Below are 21,673 nucleotides of genomic sequence, written 5' to 3' on the forward strand. Positions count from 1 at the left end.
ACTGCAATTGCTTGCTGCTGAAATATAAGGAAAAGTGACTTTCATGCACTGTCAGGCTATTTTAAGTGGAGACTATTATCAGATTCTGCATTTTATTCTGCAGAAAGTTTGAAGTTAATAACTCATCTCCATTTACCTAAGGGCACAAACTTATCAATCACCCCGATGAGTTATTAACTTCAAACTTTCTGCATTATCACTCAATGAGTTGACCTGCATGTGCACGTAACGAGAGCTGTATAACTCATCTCCTTCTACCTTAGGCCACAAACTTCTCAATCACTCCTGCTGTGGACACTTTCTGGAGGTCCAAGATCCGTATGCTCCACGACCGCAGGACTAAGTGTGTAAATGTAGGAGGGGACTATGTTGAAAAATAAATGTGCTAGGTTTTCTAAAATTGTTTCCTTCTACTTTAGGCCACGAACTTATCAATCACCCTTCGTAGAAATGAGAAAGTAAAAATTAATTCAAGTAGAGATCTGTAGGAAAAACAGAGTGAGGTGGCAACAAGGCTTGTAATAGACTGCAGATCAGCTGAGGTTGTATGACACAGGGGGTGATGGTAAAGAAGGATGGGGGGGCTAAAGAAGGGAAATAAGTCAATATATTTTTAGGGAGTGTGAAACAAGGTGGATGAAGTATGAGATTAACAGAAGAGTGAGGGAGCAAAAGCTGAAGGCACAGAATGTGAAGCACAAGATTGGAATGGCTGGTAATTTGAAATCAGTGCTGAGTCAGGACGGTCAGCCTGAAGATGAGATGTGGTTCTTTGAGCCTATGTCATTTGTCGTTGGAACCATGCAGGAGGTCATAGTGGGAGGGGAATGAAGAATTATAATAATAAACAGAAACTCAGGGCCTTCCTTACATTTACCATTTATAGAGAGAGATGGCTCCAGCAAATAGAGGAGCTGTGGTTGAAAAAGAGGGCTATGGGTACTTTCTAAGGTAAGGACATGTTCGGCACAGCTTTGTGGGCCGAAGGGCCTGTATTGTGCTGTAGGTTTTCTATGTTTCTATGTTTATTTCTTCAGTAGACATTTGACATTGGTGTCTTTGAAATAGATAGCGTGGTGATGCAGAGGTCCAGGAACTGAGATTGATTTGCACTTCAGATGTTCATAATTTCTAGCCGGGAGTGGTGGGGTTGTGGTGGTTCTGTACCCAGGCAGCATTAGCAACAGATTCACCACCAGAATGATCCTGACTGTGTTTAGACTTGTTTAGCACGTTAGACCATTAGGCTTCTGAAATCCCAGCTGCATTACATTCAAAGTGTCACTGATTAGTCTTTTCTGTACTTTACAATATGTAATTTGTGCAATTTAGTTTGTTTGTTTATGTGTAATTCATCTGTAGATTTCATCCTTACTTTTGTAGGTTATTGTGTGTTATGCTGTTATTTATACTACAGTGCTGTACACACTGGATCTGAGAAACAATATCTTGCTTGGCGCTATACATGTATCTAGTTAAATGACAATAAACTTGACCTGACTTGATGAGAAATTTAAACTGGGCTGATTGAAATATACAAAACAGTGCCGTGTACCTAATTCTGTCACCTTCTGCACAGACTTTGACTCATTTTCCAGGTCTACACTCTCTTAAATGGAGCACAAGGATTGTTGAAAAAAATGGAGGCAAAAAACTTTAATCTTTTTAAGCTGGGAGTGAATGGTCTTTGAACTGATGCAGTTGTTTATGCAGGTGCTCCCTTAGTCCCAGTACTTAATACCAGTGTCAATGAGTGAACTGCAGTGAACTTCTAGGTGAGGATAGTATGGGACATGGAGGGGTGGTGTTGTTTCCATATGTCAGCTGCCCATATTGCACTTGACTTTGGAGGCGGTAGGTTTATGAGGTGTTGCTAGAATGGGAGAACGGGAATACTCTCTATCACAATCCACACTATAATTGTAAGGTGTTGCATCAGTCCTATCCTCACATTTTCCTCTAATCATTCCATTCTCAAAGAAACATACCCATCTGAGGTAAAAGTCACAAATTCCCTGCCCAACATTCAGAGAGCACTCGCTCCGGCCTCTGTTGTGACGAATCTCTTTATCCCAGTTTTTTATCAGCCCAAGAGATTACCCTTTTCCCCTCCCCGTGTTCAACTTCTGGATAATGCAGTCAAGGTTACAGCAGGGAGAAAGTTCATTCTGTACTGTTGTGGTACATTAATGGGCAGATAGTTGACGGAAGACGTGTCCAAAGAAATTTAAATTTACCAACATTTGGAGGGTCACACTTAAAAGCACAAACACACAAACACTTTAAAATAGGCCTACTGTGTGTGCATGTAAGCTTTCATTCCTCAAGGTAAATATTATTTAGATTACCACAGAGAAAACCCCAAATTGTGTAGGCATAAACCCTTGACTATTAATAACACCTGAGATAAGGCCACTTACTGTCAAGAATATGGAGAGGATAGAGAGAAGTAGAAAGACACTATGTAAAATAGAGAAATGCACTATCACTATGGTAATTATATTTAATTATTGATCATGTCGTCATGTAGCACTCTGATTATAAGTAAAACTAACTGCATCGAAAGGCACTTTACCATGATAAAGCCACATTTGAAGTCAGCACTAATGGCACTTGCAACACAACTGAATCAATCTCCTGAGATCATAGTTTTGAAAGCCTTTCCTGTTCTGGAATTGTACAAGAGGAGAAGGCAAGTTCCATTCTTAGCATAATACTTGTTTACGTTAGTCGCATTTGGCACTGTGACAACCATTCAAGTGACCTAGGTTAGTTTCAAGGACCCTAACATAGAGGACTTCATGACGATTAATTTTCATACAATAGTCCACTTAAACTCGATATGATCCACCACCCGTGCTCACTTCCTCTGCTATGCCTGCAGGCTCATTTACCTTTTGTAGCCATGTGACTCCAATTGTCCTTGAAGCCTGTCTACTGTTGAGAGCAAGCAACACAGTACAGACCACAGACAACATATAGGCCTCAACTGGTACATCCTGGATTCAAAGGCCTTTGACGAAGGGTCTTGACCCGAAACGTCAACAGTGCTTTACCCTTTAAGTGCTGCCTGGCCTGCTGTGTTCCACCAGTATGTTGTGTGTGTTACTTGAAAAATCTTTAAATGCCTTTGATGATCAAAGACATTTAAGACCTGTCGAAGTGGATGTAAAGAAATTTTGAAAAGCTCAACAAACACTTAAATTCCAAAAACATAAATTTAAAATTAAGTCTAAACAAAATAAACGCTAAATCACTTATTGACACTTACCTTGTCAATCAAGTACTACGATCACAAAATGTGTAGGATCTCCAGCCATCTAAAGTGTAAAGGTAAAGTTACAGATGTGAATTGCATCGGGCCCCCCTAACCAGGACACTCATAACCCTAACATTCTCACCCTATCCTACGACACTTGGGGGAAAAAAGACCATTAGACCACAAGACATAGGAACAGAATCTGGCCCATCAAATCTGCTCCACCATTCAATCATGGCTGATCCTTTTCTCCCCTCCTCAGCCTCACTCCCTTCTCCCCGTAACTTTTGATGCCTTCTCCAATCAAGAACCTATCAAGCTCTGCCTTGAATACACCCAACAACCAGGCCTTCAAAGCTGCCTGTGGTAATAAATTCCACAAATTCACCACCCCCTGGCTAAAAAAATTTCTCCACATCTCTGTTTTGAATAAATGCCCCTCTTTCCTGAGACTGTGCCTTCTTGCCCTAGACTTCCCCACCATGGGAAACATCCTTTGCACATCTATTCTGTCTAGGCCTTTCAATATTCAAAAGGTTTCAATGAGATTCCCCCCCCCCCATCCCTCTAAATTCCAGTGAGCGCAGACCCAGAGCCATCAAACGTTCCTCGTCTGATAACCCTTTCATTCACAAATCAGCCTTGTGAACCTCCTCTGAATCCACTCCAATGCTAGCACATCATTTCTTAGATGAGGAGACCAAAACTGTTCACAATATTCAAGGTGAGGCCTCACCAGTGCCTTATAAAGCCTCAGCATCACATCCTTGCTTTTGTATTCTATCCCTCTTGAAATGAATGCTCACATTGCAATTTACCTTCCTCACCACCGACTCTACCTGCAAAATGGCCACTAAATTCCATTATCTCAGACAACTAATAAAGGTTATAAGGTTATTTTCAACATGCAACCCACGTTCGTGCAAGTAATATTTAGAAATAAGGTAGTTTAATCTTTAATAAATTGAACCAAAGCTAATTCAGAGCTGCTGTGGGCTCAGTAAGACATCTGTATTTGATCAATGAGCCCAGTCTGCTCACAGTCCTAAATTCTTCCTTTCTATATACACCTATCTAATTATTTTACAAATTATTTACCTTGTTACCTGCAATGTCCTTCTTGTGGTAACTTTTTGACCATAAGTCTTTCTTTAACCTTTGGGAAAAAAGTTGCCTATCAAACTTTGTTGTGTTTTTCAAAATTATTTTTAACAGTTGTCATGGCATTTGTGTCTGCTATGATATATTTATAAAGTAGGATCAATACCTAACTAAAAGCAGCAATCGTCAACACTTTAATATTTGCTTTCAGAACCAGCAGCTCCTGGCTGTTTTAAGTGTTAAGTCTACCTCCAATGTGAGACAACACATTTAACAATTAGCATCCTGTCTGAAAGTATGCTTTAGGCTCACCTTCTCAGCAGAGTTGTTGCATAGACAGTATTATCAGCTAGGGTCAATCCCTGGGCAGTCACAGTATAGTGTATCACAGGAGGAGCATCAGAAGCTTTCAAACTGTTTCCTCTTACCCCTGAGATATATCGAGGCTTTTATCACATGTCTAGAGAAGACAAAAGCTAAATTGTTTTTATTGCCATTAGCATAGCATAAAAGTGGAAAGCATTATATATAGTCCAGGAGATGCTCAGCATAACTCTCAGTCCTGCTTGATAAATACTTCGACTGCTTCCACATTGTTTATGGGTGCCCGGATGATATTGGCTCATGCATCAAGTCCAGAATTGCTGATAAGTTAATATATACTCAATAACTACAAAATAAACTTTAAAATGGCTGGTTTCTCAATATGATTTTGGATAGACTTATTCCAGTATGTCCCAAGATGCTTTGTAGCTAATGGAGCTAGTATACTCCAGCAGTCAATATGAATTGATCAAAACTCTTATCTGCCAGCTAGTCACTCAAAGTTTATTCTGGTGTCAATATTTATAGTTCAAAAATCAATATGTGCATAAACATTAGAGCAAACTTTGGAAAGCTAATCATTTGGATATGGTTTTATGAATGAGCGCTTCTAATAGCTTTAACCATTTTTGTCTGATCGAATTTTCTAATAGACCTTGATAGATTGCACCAGCCAATTGAACGTGCTAATTGAAGGAACCACCATCATTAGCATATTCAACATAATACCCTTTCATTTTTTTAAATATCTTTCCTTCTTTAGTTCTTTCAAGGCTACCACCTCAGCAAGTTTTAGATACAGAGCAATCCATGGTCATCATAAAGGTTGCCTCATGATAGATAAGTTAGCTTGGTAAGTTCCCCTGAAGCAAACTTCGCATTCACACGGAGCCCATCCCCTGCTTACTAGAACCTCCTGACTGGACTGGGAGATCTGAAAGTTAATCAACCTGAAAACTGTAACCTGTGATATGGATGGAAGGAAGTTGCAATCACTTTCGGCCAAAACTTTCTATGATTCACTTCAGGTCCTGAACAACCAGATTCAGGAACAGTTACTACCCCTTAACCATCAGGCTCTTGAATCAAAGGGGATACCTTCACCCACTCTAACACTGAAATAATTCCACAACCTATGATTCCACAAAGGACTCTACAACTCATTTCCAATATTTCTTACATTATATTATTAACATTATGTTATTTTTATAATTTTTTTGCATTTGCACAATTTGTTCCCTTTATCACATTGGTTGTCTGTCCATCTTTGTTGTGTACAGCTTTTCATTGACTCTGTTGTGTTTCTTTGTATTTACTGTGAATACCCACAAAAAATAATCTCAAGAGAGTAGTATATGGTAACACATATGTGCTTTGAGAATAAATTTTCTTTGGACTTTGAACTTGTCTTGATAATAAACCAGTATTCATTTTAACATCTTTCTACAATTTTGAAGTCTGCAGTTATCATTACAATATTTTACTGATGATTACTTGTTTTCCTGAAATATGCTTGAAAACTAGTTTCGGGATGAGGATGAGTATGACCTTCTCAGCTGATGTGTTCATTCTGCAGAGATTGCGAGCATAAGTCATGTCGTGGCATAATCATTGTTGAAATTCCATTCTCTATACTCTATGCATTACCACTGATTAGAAATTGAACCAACTAAATTGACACAGTGGCCATAAGAGTAGATCACATGGTATTTAACCAATGGCAAAAGCTTCACTTCTCACTTCTTAAAAACACTCCACTATCTACAGTCAGAAGTGTGATGGAGTGCCCTACATGTGTCCAGTAGAGTGTGGTTCCAACAATACTCCATTGGAAACAAAGCAGCCCCTTGGAATAGCATTCCATCCACTACCCGAAACCTTCACTCATTCTATCACTTCCACACAATTCCCACAGTGTGGATCATCTACAACACTCAATGCTGTTCCTCAACTAAGGCCACTGCAACAGAATCTCAGGTATCTGTAAATTTCTCCATCAAGATGAACAAGTTGCATGGGAGCACCACCATCTGTAGGTTCCTGTCACCCATCAAACACCATCCTGATTTGGGAATGTATTGACAATCCTTCATCGTTGCTGGATCGACATCCCAGAAGTGCCTACTCATTAGCACTTTGGGGCTCCTCGACCAGAAAGATCGCAGGAACTAGTTTTTTCTTTAGAATACGAACACAACGCTGGAAGAACTCAGCAGGTCAGGCAGCATCCGTGAGAAAAGAGTAGCCAACATTTCGGGCCGAGACCCTTCATCAGGAATGGGGGGGGGGGGGGGGAAGAGAGGACCGAAGTTTTTTCTTTATATAGTCCTTTTTGTCCTTGTAACTCCATGACTTTATGACTCCATAAGTCAGGGCACTAACAGATTCTGAAGGGATATAAATAATTGACAAATATTAATGTTTTGTCAGAAAACTTCCAGTCCTGTAAATACTTTTTTTGAAGTCGAGGTAATCTTCAAAGTGGAAGAGTGATCTGCATCTATTGCAAGGAACTTGTGCTAATAACTCAAAGCAGGGCTCATTGGCAGTCTCAAATGGAATCAATAGGCAATGGTTCTGAGCAGGATTGATAAAATTGTCTCAGAACATGCATTGTAACAATGATGGTTGAAGACTTCCTGTTCCTCGGGTGAAGACTACTTCCTGTGTCAGCACTTGGACCTCAAGCAACTATACAGCCAGGGATGAGATCTGTGACTTCATCATCGTCATAATCATGACCAAACCTCCCTCAACAAGAACAACAGCCCCCAGTACCCCTCCCATAGCACAAAATGCAACAAGAACATAGACTTCCAAACCCCACCTCCCCCCACACATAAAAAACAAGAAAGAATGGGCTACAACATGGAATATAAAAACCATAAGACTGAAAAAGTCCGTAGTCCGTAATCCAAATTCATAAATGCAGAACCTCAGTAATATCCTCTGACATCATTGAGAGAGAGACACTGCGCGAACACTGAGGCCTACCCTCCGGGCAGACCAATAGGCCACGCGGGCTCCATCTCCAACCACAGAGGGATTCCATCAGTGAACAAAAGACAGGTAGTCGGCACTGAACTTTTGCTCACCTTCCAAATTTGCCTCAATGTTTCAATGTTCCTTGTGGCTTTAATTGGCAAAATTGGGTCAATCATTGGCTTGCGTTCCACCTGGAAACTTCTTTGCCTCGAGGCTTTGAGCTCACACTCGCTTCCCAGAATCTTCTTGGAGATAGCAAAGCGTTGGATTTCTTAATCGATCTCCAAACTGTAAATCGTAGGCTCTAACAGTTCCAGAAACACATTTAAGATCTTAAAACAATGGATGTAAAAGAAGTGAAATAAACAGTTCTGTGGTCTTTTCAGAAGAGCTTCACTTCAAGTTTTTCTCCACCACTTTCAAACGAAATCATTAATTTGAATGAAAAATTCCTTGAAAGTATGCTGTTAATCACAGAGTCACAGAGAGGTACAGCACAGAAATAGGCCTTTTGGTCCAACTAACCTGTGTTGACCATCAATCATTCATTTACATTAACCTACATTAATCCCTTGCTTTCTTCTCTCCACATCAATTCACCCAGAGCCAACCATTCCCTTAATGATGTTCTCGGCATCATTTACAATAGGCAATTAATCCACCAATCCAGAGGCCTTTGGGATCTTCCAGTTTAAGATGGCGCTACTTACTGGTTTAAGCAACAACTTTTTGTGGCCAATGAAACAAAGAAAGCAACTAAATACTTTGTTTTTCATACTTTATCTCGTAAATGATCGCTGCAAACAGTAGCCTGTGGCTTCCCTGTTGGAGCTGAGCTGAATCTCCTGTACGATTAGCTTTTTTCTGGTGTGACTGGAGTCTCACTGGGGTAGGGCTATTGCAGCATGGCTGGACTGGAGTTGCTGGAACAGACTTGGAGGCAATTCGAGGTGGAGGGGAGGTGAGGCGAGACAAGATGAGGAAAGATCGGACAATTGATTGATTTAAGAGCCGAGCCAAATTGGAAAGGCTGGGTACGAGCTGCGAATTTCCCAATCTGGAGAGCTCAAGTCTTTTCACAGGAAAGGTTGTTAGGTCTTTAAAGTAAAGACTTCTCCTTATCATAGTCACAGACAGGCTGAAGACACACAGGAGGGAGATCTTTGTGCTTCATCATCTCTCATTCAATTCTCTGCCCTAATGGAGTCCTCGGCCATGAGTATTCCTATTGCACTCTTAAGAACTGGCCAATAAGTGAGGCAGTTCATTGCACTGAGGAGAAGAAAATAAGATGGTTATTTCTTTCTTTTAGCGTGTCGCACCAGAGAGTCAGAGTGTCTGGCGCGTGGTGTCTGGATTGGTCTCCTTTCAGATTAACCGGATCACGATATGAATGTTACTGACTCGATCCTTGTGTTTTTTTTTTACGAGGCCGAGTGGCTAGCTCGACGCTCAACCCGACATGGATGGAAAGCATGCTCAGGGGCGGCCCGACTTGGATTCGAACTCGGGAGCCTTCGCTCCAGAGTCCAGCGCTGATGCCATTGCGCCACCAGCCGGCAAGATGGTCATAATCTTCAGTGACAAAATCATGATGCGTCTACAAATATCTGCAAAATGAGGCTGGCACATGTGTTCAGCATATCAGTATCAAATTGAGAAACATTTCTGTCTCTAGGGGAATTCAGTGGCTTGATACTGGAGTCATTTGTTCGACATGGGAGGTCCAATTTTGGTCAACAATGGGTGAAAGATGTGGTGCCAAACTTGTTACATGATTGCATCTATTCTGATACTGTGTAAAGATCAGACGACGTGGTGTAGAAGCCAGCCAGGTGCGCCCTGTTCAAATTTGCAAAAGTTGTGATCTCCCTCAGACATGATGGCTATATGATTTGCTCTCTGTGTCACATTTTGGTGAAAGATCAGGTGAGGTGCTGACCCGTTTCTAAGCAAATATCGGAAAGCATTCCACAAAGGTGCAGTCAAAATGGCCACAGAGCCAGACATGGTGATTGCAAGAAGGTGTCAAAACATTTTGTCCAGTGCTGTCAGCAGTTGAAAACATCTCACATAAATTTTCAAAGTAGCATTTGTATCAATTTGATACAAAAACCTTTTCAATTAATTTTACAGGGGCGCAAAAGTGTCCGCATGCCAAAACTGAATGAGCCTATTTAAAATAACTCATTAAAATAACCAATACTCCCCAATGCCATTCGGCTTTACAATTCAACCGCCAGGAGTAAGATATGTTAAAGTGCCGGGGTTAGGACTCAATGTATTTAAGTAAACTACTTAAGAACTTTTTAAAAGCTATTATTAATGCTTTTTGAGAGGGTGATTTTAGATGCATATCATATTTTTACTGAGTTAAGTATTGTATGTAATTAGTTTTGCTACAATAAGTGTATGGGACATTGGAAAAAATGTTGAATTTCCCCATGGGGATGAATAAAGTATCTATCTATCTACTCAATATTCAGATCTATACTGTATTGAGCATATTTCAGTAGAAACAGAATTACCAAGTTGTCTTCTGGTGAAATTCTTATTCTTTCCAGCCAATTCAGTTAAACGTTGAAGTAATATTTGCTGGTAGAATAATGTTTATTTAATCTGGAATGGTTTGAATAGAAGTCAGTACACATAGAATGTTTGGAATGGAGAGACTTAACTTAGTTCAACAAGAGGCATGTTGAAACTAACCACTTAAACCTTGATTTTCTTTTGGATTTGAAGACTTGCCTAGATATTTTCTATGATTGGTGTGTATACAAAAAGAAGGGCTTTACTAAGAAAAGTGTGATTTGGCATTAACAGATCTCGCTTTTCATAAATTCCTGCTTTTACTGCCTTTTGGTCACTATGTTTTTCTTTTTATTGATCACTCTTAATATTTTTAGCTCCTGAAACTAAACAAAAGAAAAACACAGCAGCCGGGATGTTTGCCTACTTTGATTTCCCCCTTTTGTTTGGTGAGGTGCTTACATAAGATGCGATGTCATAATAGCATATGACATTCACATACTTCTCACATATAAAATTATCAAAGGTAACAAAGAATGATTAAGCAAACAATATATTAACAATATTACTCAAATAATACTGAGATATTGAATGCACAACGCTCTTCTCTGCTTAACTATAAACTCCAATTCAATATAGAATGCATATCAACTCAAATATGTAATCAATTGCATTCTCTCTCTCTCTCTCTCTCTCTCTCTCTCTCTCTCTCTCTCTCTCTCTCTCTCTCTCTCTATAGGTATACATATATAAAATACAATTGCTATATAGACTTCCACAGCATAGTAAATGTTAAATAGTCTCATTCAGACCTAACAATTTAACCACTATAGAAGGTTTCTTACCCTTGTGAGATAACATCTTTCCTGATAAGGGAGTCATGCTACTTGGCAGGTGTGAAATCATCTCAGGTTCTGGGGCCCCTTCTGTAGAGGTTATAGGAGTTGACTCTGGGACTGCAGGAAGTGGTCCTGACAGCTCTGGACACATTTCTTCTCCAACCATGGACACTGCTCTCCTCAATGGATTGATGTGTCATCTCCAGATGACATCAAATGCCATTTCCACTGTGCAGGAGAGTAGTCCAGTTCTGTCCTTAATCTTTCCACGTACCCACTTTTGATCATCTCTGTAGTCCCTCAGCAGGATTGCTTGTCCTGGAGTAAAACCTACTTGCTTGAGAAGCCCTGAACTTGTCTCAGCTGCTTGTCTTGCACTCTCCTTCTGAGATTGGGCTTGAGAAGAATCAAGCATAGGTGCAAGGAACAACACAAGAAGAGCGTAGCTGGTAAGCCATTGGTTGTGGAGAGTGCTGCATTGTGATAATGCAAGGAGGAAATTGGTGAGCATCTGATTCAGTGTATTTCGTATGTTCTGCTGACATTTCTTGCAGTATGTTCTTTTGACCCTGGGCAAAAGTTTCTATTAAGCCATTTGTAGCTGGGTGGTATGGTGCAGATGTAAAATGTCTTTTTCCATTCATTTTCAGGAATGACTGAAAAGAGGCTTCTCAACACATGAAGGAGGCTGAGGAGGAGGCTACTGGGAACACTTCTGGCCACTTTTTAGCTGCACCAAGACATTTGTGCCCATGAATGGTCTCGCAAAGTCCACATGAATCCTCTGCCAGGGCAATGCAGGCCATTCCCAGGAATGGAGTTGTGCTGCCCTTTGCATCTTCAGGATGTGTTGGCATCCCGAACAGTGCATTGCAATCTGCTCAAACTGCTGATCTATTTCATGCCCTCAAACAAAGCTTTGAACCCACGCTTCATTTTGACCATGCTTAGATGACCAGCATGTAGCTCCTGAAACACTTTAGCTATCAGCTTCTATGGTACAACAAGCCTCATCAACCCCCTCCCCCACCCCGCAAAGGGCAAGTACCTTGTGCCGGTAAAAATAGTGGAACTGGAACTTCTGCAGAATATTCCAGCCATTTTATGTTATCATGTAGACCTGAGACAGTCCCTTCAGATCATCTCTGTCATAATAGGGAGATTTTCAACTTATATGAGGGAGAAAAGTCAAGAGGAGTGTCTTCTTTTGTAAATGTTTCACGTATTTCCTTATCCCATGGTAAATGAGACAATCCATTGGCATTTGCATGATTAGTTGTCCTCTGGAATTTGATTTAATAATTGTGCCTCCAAGAAACAGAACCTACCTCAGTATTTGTGCTGCTTCTGTTAGTGGAACACCCTTCTGTGGATTAAAAATAGACATTAGTAGTTGACAATCAGTAATGAGGGTAAACTCTCTCCCGTGCAAGTACCGGTTGAAATGTTTTAAACCGCAAAACAGACTCAAGAGCTCTCTGTCAATCTGTGTGCAAACTTTCTCTGCAGCAGTAAGGAAACATGATACAAAAGCTTTGGGGTGTTCACTTCCATCACTCGTTACATGTCATATCAAGGTACCTATACCATAAGGCGAGAGTCACAAGCAAGCTTCACTGGACAACATGGTCATAATGCGTCAGTACAGTGTCTAATGTCACCGTTTCTTTTGCCTTTTAGAAAGCCACTTCACATTGCTTTGTCCATTGCCATTTCTTCTCAATCTGTAGTAATGAATTCAAGGAGTAGAGCACAGGTGGCAGGTTTGGCAAGAACTTGTTATAATAATCAACAAATCCAAACAATAACCACAACTGTGACACATCCTTTGGCCTGGGGGCATTCACCGTTGCTTGAATTTTCTCTGCACACTTACAGTACGTACAGTGAAACCCAGTTATAATGCGATCGTTTGGGTCCATAAAATGTCATTGCGATAAAAGTGGGGTCGTGCTAAATCAGGGTTCAAGAAAATCAGCGTTCAAACTGACCCAATGTTGACCTAACATCCTAAAACACCTCTATTTTCACCCTATTTGACCCATTTTTTGCATGTTTACCTTCTGGCAAGTAAATTACCTTTGAATTAAAGAATTCCACGAATAAATCGTTGTTGTTACTGTAGAAATTAAAACACAAATTGATTTTTAGTAAAGCTTTTTAATACACGAAACAACAAATAAAAACATTTAAGGATATTAGCAATCATCATTTACAGTTTATTTCTTTAAAAAAGTGATCGAGTGTACCTTGCTTGAACGTAACATGTCGCTGGCTGCAAGTGAAATCTAGAATGCTTCTGAGTTGCAGGATTTTATGTGGTCCACCTCCTGGGTCTCCAGGCAACGGAGGCTAGCCTCGAGGTGTTCAATGGCTTCAGACACTTTTGGGGGTGGGCATGGAGGCTCTTCATTATCATCGTCTTGTGGCTCGAGAACCGGTACACTTGCCTCTGCCAGTGCTATAGTTACATTATGGACGATCTCGGTGTCCGTCAGGGGCTCATATTTTGGGCATTCATCATCGGCAGAGTACTACTGGTGTAGCTCTTCTTTGTCCCACTCAGAGAGCTTCTCTGCCTCACGCACATCTTCCTCTGTGAAGCCGTACATAACTGGCTCGTCATCATCATCTTCCTTGGTGGGTTGGCGTGGTGAAAAGGCTGGCCCCAGACTCTTCTCCCAGCATTTCTCTACATGTGACGAGCTGACTGCTGCCCAGGCCTTCCCACCTAAGTGGCAAACTTCCTTCACGTTCAGGATTTCCAGATAGGCTTCAAGTGTTGTTGAGTCGTCTACAATTCTACGAATTAATTCCCGCCTATAATTCTGCTTGAACTCGGAGATGATCCCCTGATCTAGGGGCTTGATCTTGGATGTAGTGTTCTTGGGGAGGTAAGAAACTCAGATCTTTCCATCCCAGCTTACTAGGTTGGCAGCTGGCGGATGAGCGAGACTGTTATCAAGCAAAAGAAGAGCTTTGGGTTCTAGCTTTTGCTTACGCAAATGAGTGCGGACGGCAGGGACAAAAGTTTTGTGAAACCAATCCTCAAAGGTGACACTTGTCATCCAAGTATAGCTGCTGGGTGTGTACTCGAATGGTAACGACTTCCTGTTGACGTGGAGGAAACAGTGGGGCGAATGAGATTTGCCAATCATGAGCAGTTTTGACTTATGTGTTCCAATCTTGTTTACACAAAACAACAACTTCACGCGATCATTGCGTTGTTTGAACCCCTCATGTTGGTGGGCATCATCTTTGCTCGCCAGTGTACGGTCTGGGATCATCTTGTAGAAGAGGCCTGTTTCGTCACAGGCAGCACCTAGTCAAGACCCTGCATCAGGACTGACGGAAAAAAGAGATTTGAAAGTGGGAGTGGGAGGGAGAGACCCAAAATGATATGAGAAGAGAGAAGGGGATGAAGCCAAGAGCTGGGAAGTTGATTGGCAAAAGGGATACAAGGCTGGAGAAGAGGGGGGTATGGATTGACATGGACATGGATGGACATGGACTCCAGTGACTCATCACGTTACATCCGAATTGGCATTAAATCGGGGCATGTAAAATCAGGGTTTCACTGTCAATGGTGTGGCCACAGTAAGGGATGATTGGTTTGAAGAATTCACACTTGTCATGTCATTCTCTGAGCCCATTATCTTCTAATCTTTTTTAACACTTTCTTGAGATTTTGGAGATGTTCCTTGTCATCCTCACTGGTACCAATGATGTCATCCAGGTGACACTGAGTGTCTGTGCAGCCTTGCAGCACCTGGCCCATAGCTTTCTGCTAGAGTGCAGGTGCAGATGCCACTCCAAAGACAAATCTATTATAGCAATGAAGGCTTTTGTAAGTGTTATAGGGAAAAACACTTTGGACTCTTCTTCCATTTTCAACTATAGGTACACCTCAGCTAAGTCCACGTTACTGAAGTGTTTCCCTCAAGAAGGTTTGCAAAGATATCCTCTATCCTGGACAGAAGGTATTGATCTGCTTTCAGTATGGGATTGATGGCAACCTTAAAATCACCACAGATCCTGACAGACCCATCCTTCTTGTCGACTGAGACCTCTGGCATTGCACAGGGTTCTACTCAACCCTGGAAAGAATTCCTTCAGTCTCCATGTGATCTAGTTAACTGGCTACTTTATCACAGAATGTATAAGGTACCTGATGGGTTTTGTAAAACTTGGATGTGATATTTTCATTCAACGCTATTTTACCTTTGATATGTTTGAGTTTTACAATGCTATCCTTAAACACTGGTGTGGCATCATCCAGCACCTTTCTTAATTTACCTTCAGTTAACTCTATTGCAGGGAATGTGGTACGTAAATTGTGGATGGATCTCCAATCAAATTGTAGTTGTCTCAGCCAATCACAGCCCGAGAATGCTGGCCCTCCTGTTTTTAACACACACAAACCCAATGTGACTTGTTGGTTGTTGTATTTCACTATTACGAATGTAATTCCCATAGGAGTTATTTTTTCTCCAATATAAGTTCTTAGTTGGATATCTGCAGGCTTCAGTTCAGTATGATTAAAACGCTTTTCAAATTCATTTTGTGGAATGACTAAAAAATCCGAGACGGTGTCCATTTCTATTTTAATTAATGTGTCGTTCACTTCTGTTGTTAGCCATATTGCTTATCTATTGTCAGTTTTCACATTGTAAATCTCAAGGCTACTCAGTCCTGTGTCACTCTCATCATTATCAGATTTTTCATCAACTGCAAGCAGATTAGTGCTCTTTTTGAAGCTGCAGCTTGACTTTTTATCTCTTTCTCTTCCCTGTGCAGTCTATTTATTTTTGTCTGCCAAACATGCCAACATGCTCTTTATATATACCCTACTTTGTTGCATTTTCTGCAAGCTTCATCTTTAAACCTGCATTGATCTGGTGATTGTATGTGAGCCCCTACCACATTGGAAACACTATTTGTTTGGCCACTAGGTTTCTGCTTATGCTTTTCTTCACATTCACTCTCAAATGCACCTCTGGCTACTGTTTCTATTGAAGCAGTGATTTAAACTGCACTTTTAACTGTGAGCTGCTCTTCAGTTAGGATCTCTCATTACATCATTAAACCTACCACTGAACTGGCAATGCTCAGACATATTCTTCAATTCACCCAGGTATGCTGAAATGGACTCCCATCCTTCTGATTCTGCTTATGAAACCTAAAGCACTCTTCAATCAATAATGAGTTTTGGTTCTAAATGTTCCTACAATATATTCAAAATCTTCAGCAAATCTCATTTCGGCTGGTGTGGTTGGAACAGTTACACCTCTGAGCAAACTGTATGCTTTTCCACTCAGCAACATTGGCAGTTGTTTTTCATCTGCTATTTCATTTACTTTAAATTACTGCTGGATTTGTTCAGAAAGCATCATCTGTTGTGCAAACGAATGTGTCTTATCTTTCCAAGATAGCCAGCCATTTCAGCTTAGTTATTTGTCTTTTTATTAATATCACCTGGTACTCACTGCTTATGAACTCATAGTCATATTCGTTGCTTGTTATTTTCATCTGTTTTCTGTCTTTTTTTTAACTCTTACATGTCTTTCCCCTTCCAAAGAAAAACTTGATGCAAGGTAGTTTGTCTTGGGTTCATTTTAAAACTTCCTCTTTCTCATTATTATGTTTTGTAACTCCAGAAACTAATTTAAAAAAACACAGGAACCAGGATATTTGCCCACTTGTATTCTCCCCCCCCCCTTTTTTAGATAGGCACTCACGTACAGAATGATGTGGTGGCATAATGACATATTCCATTCACGTACTTTTACATTTAATCCATAATGAGTTATGTTATCAAGCAAAGAATGTTTAATCAAACTATTTACAGTATTACTCAAATATTTCTGAAGTATTGAATACACTATAATTACCTCATTCATTTTGTAATTTCCTTGTAATATCTGCTGTGCTTCTACAGTTAGAAGTTGCAATTTTCCTTTTATGACACATGATTGAGTTTTTGCTGCATATCCAGGTTTCACAGTTTGGGTCCAGTGAGGATCCTACATACCTTCATTCAATTGACTGCTTCTCCCTCGGGCTTCTATGTGTTACCCACACTGCCACGTGGAAATACCTGAAGGCTCTGTCTCTTTCATTCCATTTCTAAGATTGATGTTTGGATGTGTTGAGCATTAAAGAACATTTTCTGGTCAACTGTCCTTTGGGACTGTTCAGAGTGGATAATTTCTGTGCAGCTAACTGCATGTTGGAGGAAAATTGGATGTCATCATGCCTGAAACATTTGGACAGAAAAAGAGCATAAACTTCAATATGCAAATTTTTAACCTTAATATTGACTGATTCCAAATTGTAAGCAGGGAATTTCCTAGTTTTATAGTATACCTACCAGATGCTTTCAACTCCAAGAAGTTACTTTGAATTTACCAATCAGGTCCAAAGACCTATGTTATGATTATGAATTCATCACCAACAGGAAGTGCCAGTCGGTGGTGTAGTGGCATCAGCACTGGACTTAAAGGTGAATAGTCCTGGTTTCAAATCTGCTGACCCCTTGCATGCTTTCCACTTGTGCTGGGTTGAGTGTCAAGCTAAAAGCTGACAAATGCTAAGGAAATGGCAAAAAAACACTGTCCCATATGCCACAAGGCAGGAAAAAAAATGACAACCTACAGGAAATACATGTACAAGACAATTTTTAGTCAGCATTTTACATTCAACAGCTGCCTAATCAAAAGGGGACACTGGAAGTAACCCAACAAAGCAAAACAGTATTTATCCTTTTGTTTCTGTTGAGCCAAAAAGAAAAGATGATCTTTATATTTTCTTTATGAGCATTTAATGTCTTCCTTTCAAATAAGATAATTCAATTTGATTATTGGGTATTTTGCAACATGAACAAGTCACCAGAGAGACACTGAAGCTAATGGACAAAACGTGTTTATTTAACAAACGTGAGCAACATGCAACATATTGAGACAATCTTGGAAGAAGAGACCTGTTTGAACCAATGTTACATTACATTTTTATTTACTAAATATTAAAGGTAGCAGTAGGACAATTCTATAGTTACAATGCTCCCTTTGAATTACATATAGTTTTCAAACACCTTTTTTGCACCCACACTCCAGACACACAAAATGAATGTTAATCCCAGCTGACTCTAGGGTGCATTCATGCTTATGCAGACATCTGAAGTCTAAATGGAGTGTTTCTTTGTTTGTGATCGACCCTAACCTGCAGCTCTGGGAAGCCCATTATTCTCAGCTACATTTAAAATTCAATCTGCAATCCATATTCAAATCTGAAGAAAGGTTACTGTTGAAATTAATATGTGTTATATACCCCAACTCCAGAACACGCCCTAACAGAGAGCTATAACTTACAGGTAGGTTGTGATGTTTGGTAATGTAAGTGACATATTTCACTGTATGTTTTGATATACATGTTATAAATCAAATAATCTGGTTCTAAATGCTGTTGTAACAAGGAGAAAATCATTTAAGTCACTTTGATTTCATTCTCTTGGGTTTTTTTGTGGGTTAGTAGAATGCAAGAGACCTTGCTACCTTGAAGTGCTACACATCAGGAGTTGCATCATCATTAGCCTTAAAAGTAGGTTTATTTACATATTTCTTTCATTTGTCACCTTATAGGTTTGGATTAGAGACTCAAATCTCCATCAGCTCACGGAATCTCAACAGAACTGAGAATAGTTCAAAAGAAATAAGTCAGAATACGCAAAGAATGGGGAAAAAAAGTTAAGGAAAAAAAAGAAAAAAGCAATGAAAATGCATCCAAAATCTTATTTTCTCACATCACCACTACTAACTTCCCTATTCCTCATTTGAACTTTGTCTGAATTTTAATCTATTCCCAGTTCTGATTAAGGTCACCAACAAGAAACTCTGCTTCCAGCCCATAGATACTGCAAGACCCGCTGAGTATTTTCTATTTTTAATTTCAGAATTCCAGCATCCCCAAAATAGTTGCCTTTTTTTTGGTTAACTATATTATATTCGGTGTCAAATGTCATCTGTGAATTGCCTGAAGATGTTTTACTTCACTTAAAAGAAATTCATAAACGTTGCGTCTATCATGATGAGCAGGGAAGGCTCCACTGGACAACACTGTATGGTTTACATCCTAAACTTAGTGAGCTGAATAAAACCCCCAACCACTCAAGAAAGGTCTCAGTCCAAAACGTTGACTGCTTAGTACTCTCCATAGATGCTGCCTGACCTGCTGAGCTCCTATAGCATTTTGTGTGTGTTGCTCTGGATTTCCAGCATCTGCAGAATCTCTTGTGCTTAAAAGTAACATCTAAACTGTGTAACTGCTGTATATCCTGTTCTGGTATTCATGGTATTTCTATTAATGCTGCCTTCTTCTCTACCACTTTTATGTGGCCTGCTGTAATTGATTAACCTAGAAATCTCCAAATGTCTCTTATCCCTTCTTATGTTTGAATTTACAGTGAGTAGTTGCCACACCAAACTGTTTGATAACCTGACAGCTCAACGAATTAAACTTTACCAATCAAATTCCCACTTGGCAGCTGTCCAGTAAACTTCTAAATCACATAAACGATATGTCAAACCAACAGGTAAATAGGAACAACAACACACACAAATTGCTGGTGGAACACAGCAGGCCAGGCAGCATCTATAGGGAGAAGCACTGTTGACGTTTCGGGCCGAGACCCTTCGTTAGGATAATGTTTTTAATAGGTGTACATTTGGTAAACTAGACGAAAACTTTAAAATCACAGACAAGAGAAAATCACCAGATGCTGGAAATCAAAGTAATACACACAAAATGCTGGAGGAATTCAGCAGGCCAGGCAGCATCTGTGGAAAAGAGTAAGCAATCAATGTTTCAGGCCCGATATATTATTTCTGTTTTGACATGAATTTTAATCTATTCAGTATACATATACTGTAAGTTATTTATTTGTTTGTTTGTTTATTTGTACTTTATTTCTTCTATATTATGTATTGCATTGGACTGCTGCTGCTAAGTTAACGAATTTCACAACATGTGTCGGTGATAATAAACCTGATTATTAATTCTGATTCTGATTCTGACTGAGAGTGGAGATAGAGATAGCTTATATGCTTATGACTATCCTTCCCCTCTTAAAGGGTAGGTGTGCTATTATTGCAGCAGGTGTTGGAATGGGTACTACAGGTGAGGCTGACGAGGAAATGGTGAAATAATGGCATAATGTGGGAAACCATGGGTTCCAAGACTCTTAGCGGTTGTATCAGAAGTCTAGGTTATAAGTAGGAGAGAATTTCTGGATCCACAAGTGGCCTACAAGACCCTCCAGTGTAAGGACTGAATGCATTGAGAACTTTAATACATACACCATAGTCTTGGTGAATGAGTTAATTAACCCATTCTACCAGCTGTTCCACCAGCCTTATGACACTGATCTGTTTGCTACATTCCACCACTCAGCTGCTGACAATTCCTATCAATCAAGGCTCATAACTACCGTAGATGTCGGATTATAAGCCGCTACTTTTTTCCCACATTTTGAACAGCTTTGAACTCTGCGGCCTTTACTACGGTGCGGCTAATGCATGGTTTTTTTCATGCCGCCAAAAACATTTTGCCTCGTAACAGTAGACCAATAAAATTGATGAGTAGTTCACAGAGGTCCAATGAAATTGTACGATAAATCAAGCGCACTTTCACAATTAAATTATTGTAAATCAGTCATTTGTACTCACCCTCATCAACATGGAAAACACTCGAAGAAAAGCATTGTGCTGCCTTTATGGCAGTTATTTAGTTTATAATATTTTCGCTTAGTAATTCATTTTCTAGTTAAAGTTAGAAGTGTTTTAACTATATTTGTTTTCTGTACTACATCGCGGGATGCTATGACGTCACACCCGGTTTCGCCGCGTCTTGTGGGAAATATGCCATTTGCGATAAACGGGAAGGAGGGGGGAGCGGCATTACGCGAGCGGCATTGGATCTGAGCGAACGCTGCTTTTAAGTTAAAGGCGATCAATAACTTTTCCTGGTAGGCTGCAGTATATATATTTTTTACCAGTCGTTAGGAGATATTGGAATGTTGTTCAGTAAAAAAGTATACGCAACGTATATTTAAAAGTAGCCGCGTTACAGACACGGTTCGAAAAAAAGCATTTGCAATATGTATTTGTTTATGTTACCATACGGATTTAATTAAAAGTTAAAAAATCCTCACGTGTAATATCTTTCTGTGTAAATATCTCATATTACAACGTGGGACACCTGCGGCCGAAAATCCGGTGCGGCCTAAAATCTGGTGCGGCCTAAAATCCGGTGCGGCCTGTACAAGTAAAAAATTGATTTTCTTTCTAAAATTAGAGCCAGCGGCTTTTAATCAGGTGCGCTCTGTAGTCCGGAATCTACGGTAAGTTAATTTCCTTCACTGAACCTTCCCACATTTAACATTGCTAAGGTGCTCAAGCTCTTATTTTGCAGATTGTACACATCACCAACAATTAATTTACAACCTCCACATTAACCATAAGCATTTCCTAATATTTGCAGAAGAACCTTCCTTCCCTGTTGCAATTTAGTGGATGCAAGAACTAACTGAGGGAGATGCTTGCTTCTCTGTGACATTCTGCAATGAAGAAGGTGGTACTGGTAC

Source organism: Hemitrygon akajei, chromosome 14 (assembly GCF_048418815.1).
Source record: "Hemitrygon akajei chromosome 14, sHemAka1.3, whole genome shotgun sequence".
In the NCBI taxonomy this organism is placed as follows: Eukaryota; Metazoa; Chordata; class Chondrichthyes; order Myliobatiformes; family Dasyatidae; genus Hemitrygon; species Hemitrygon akajei.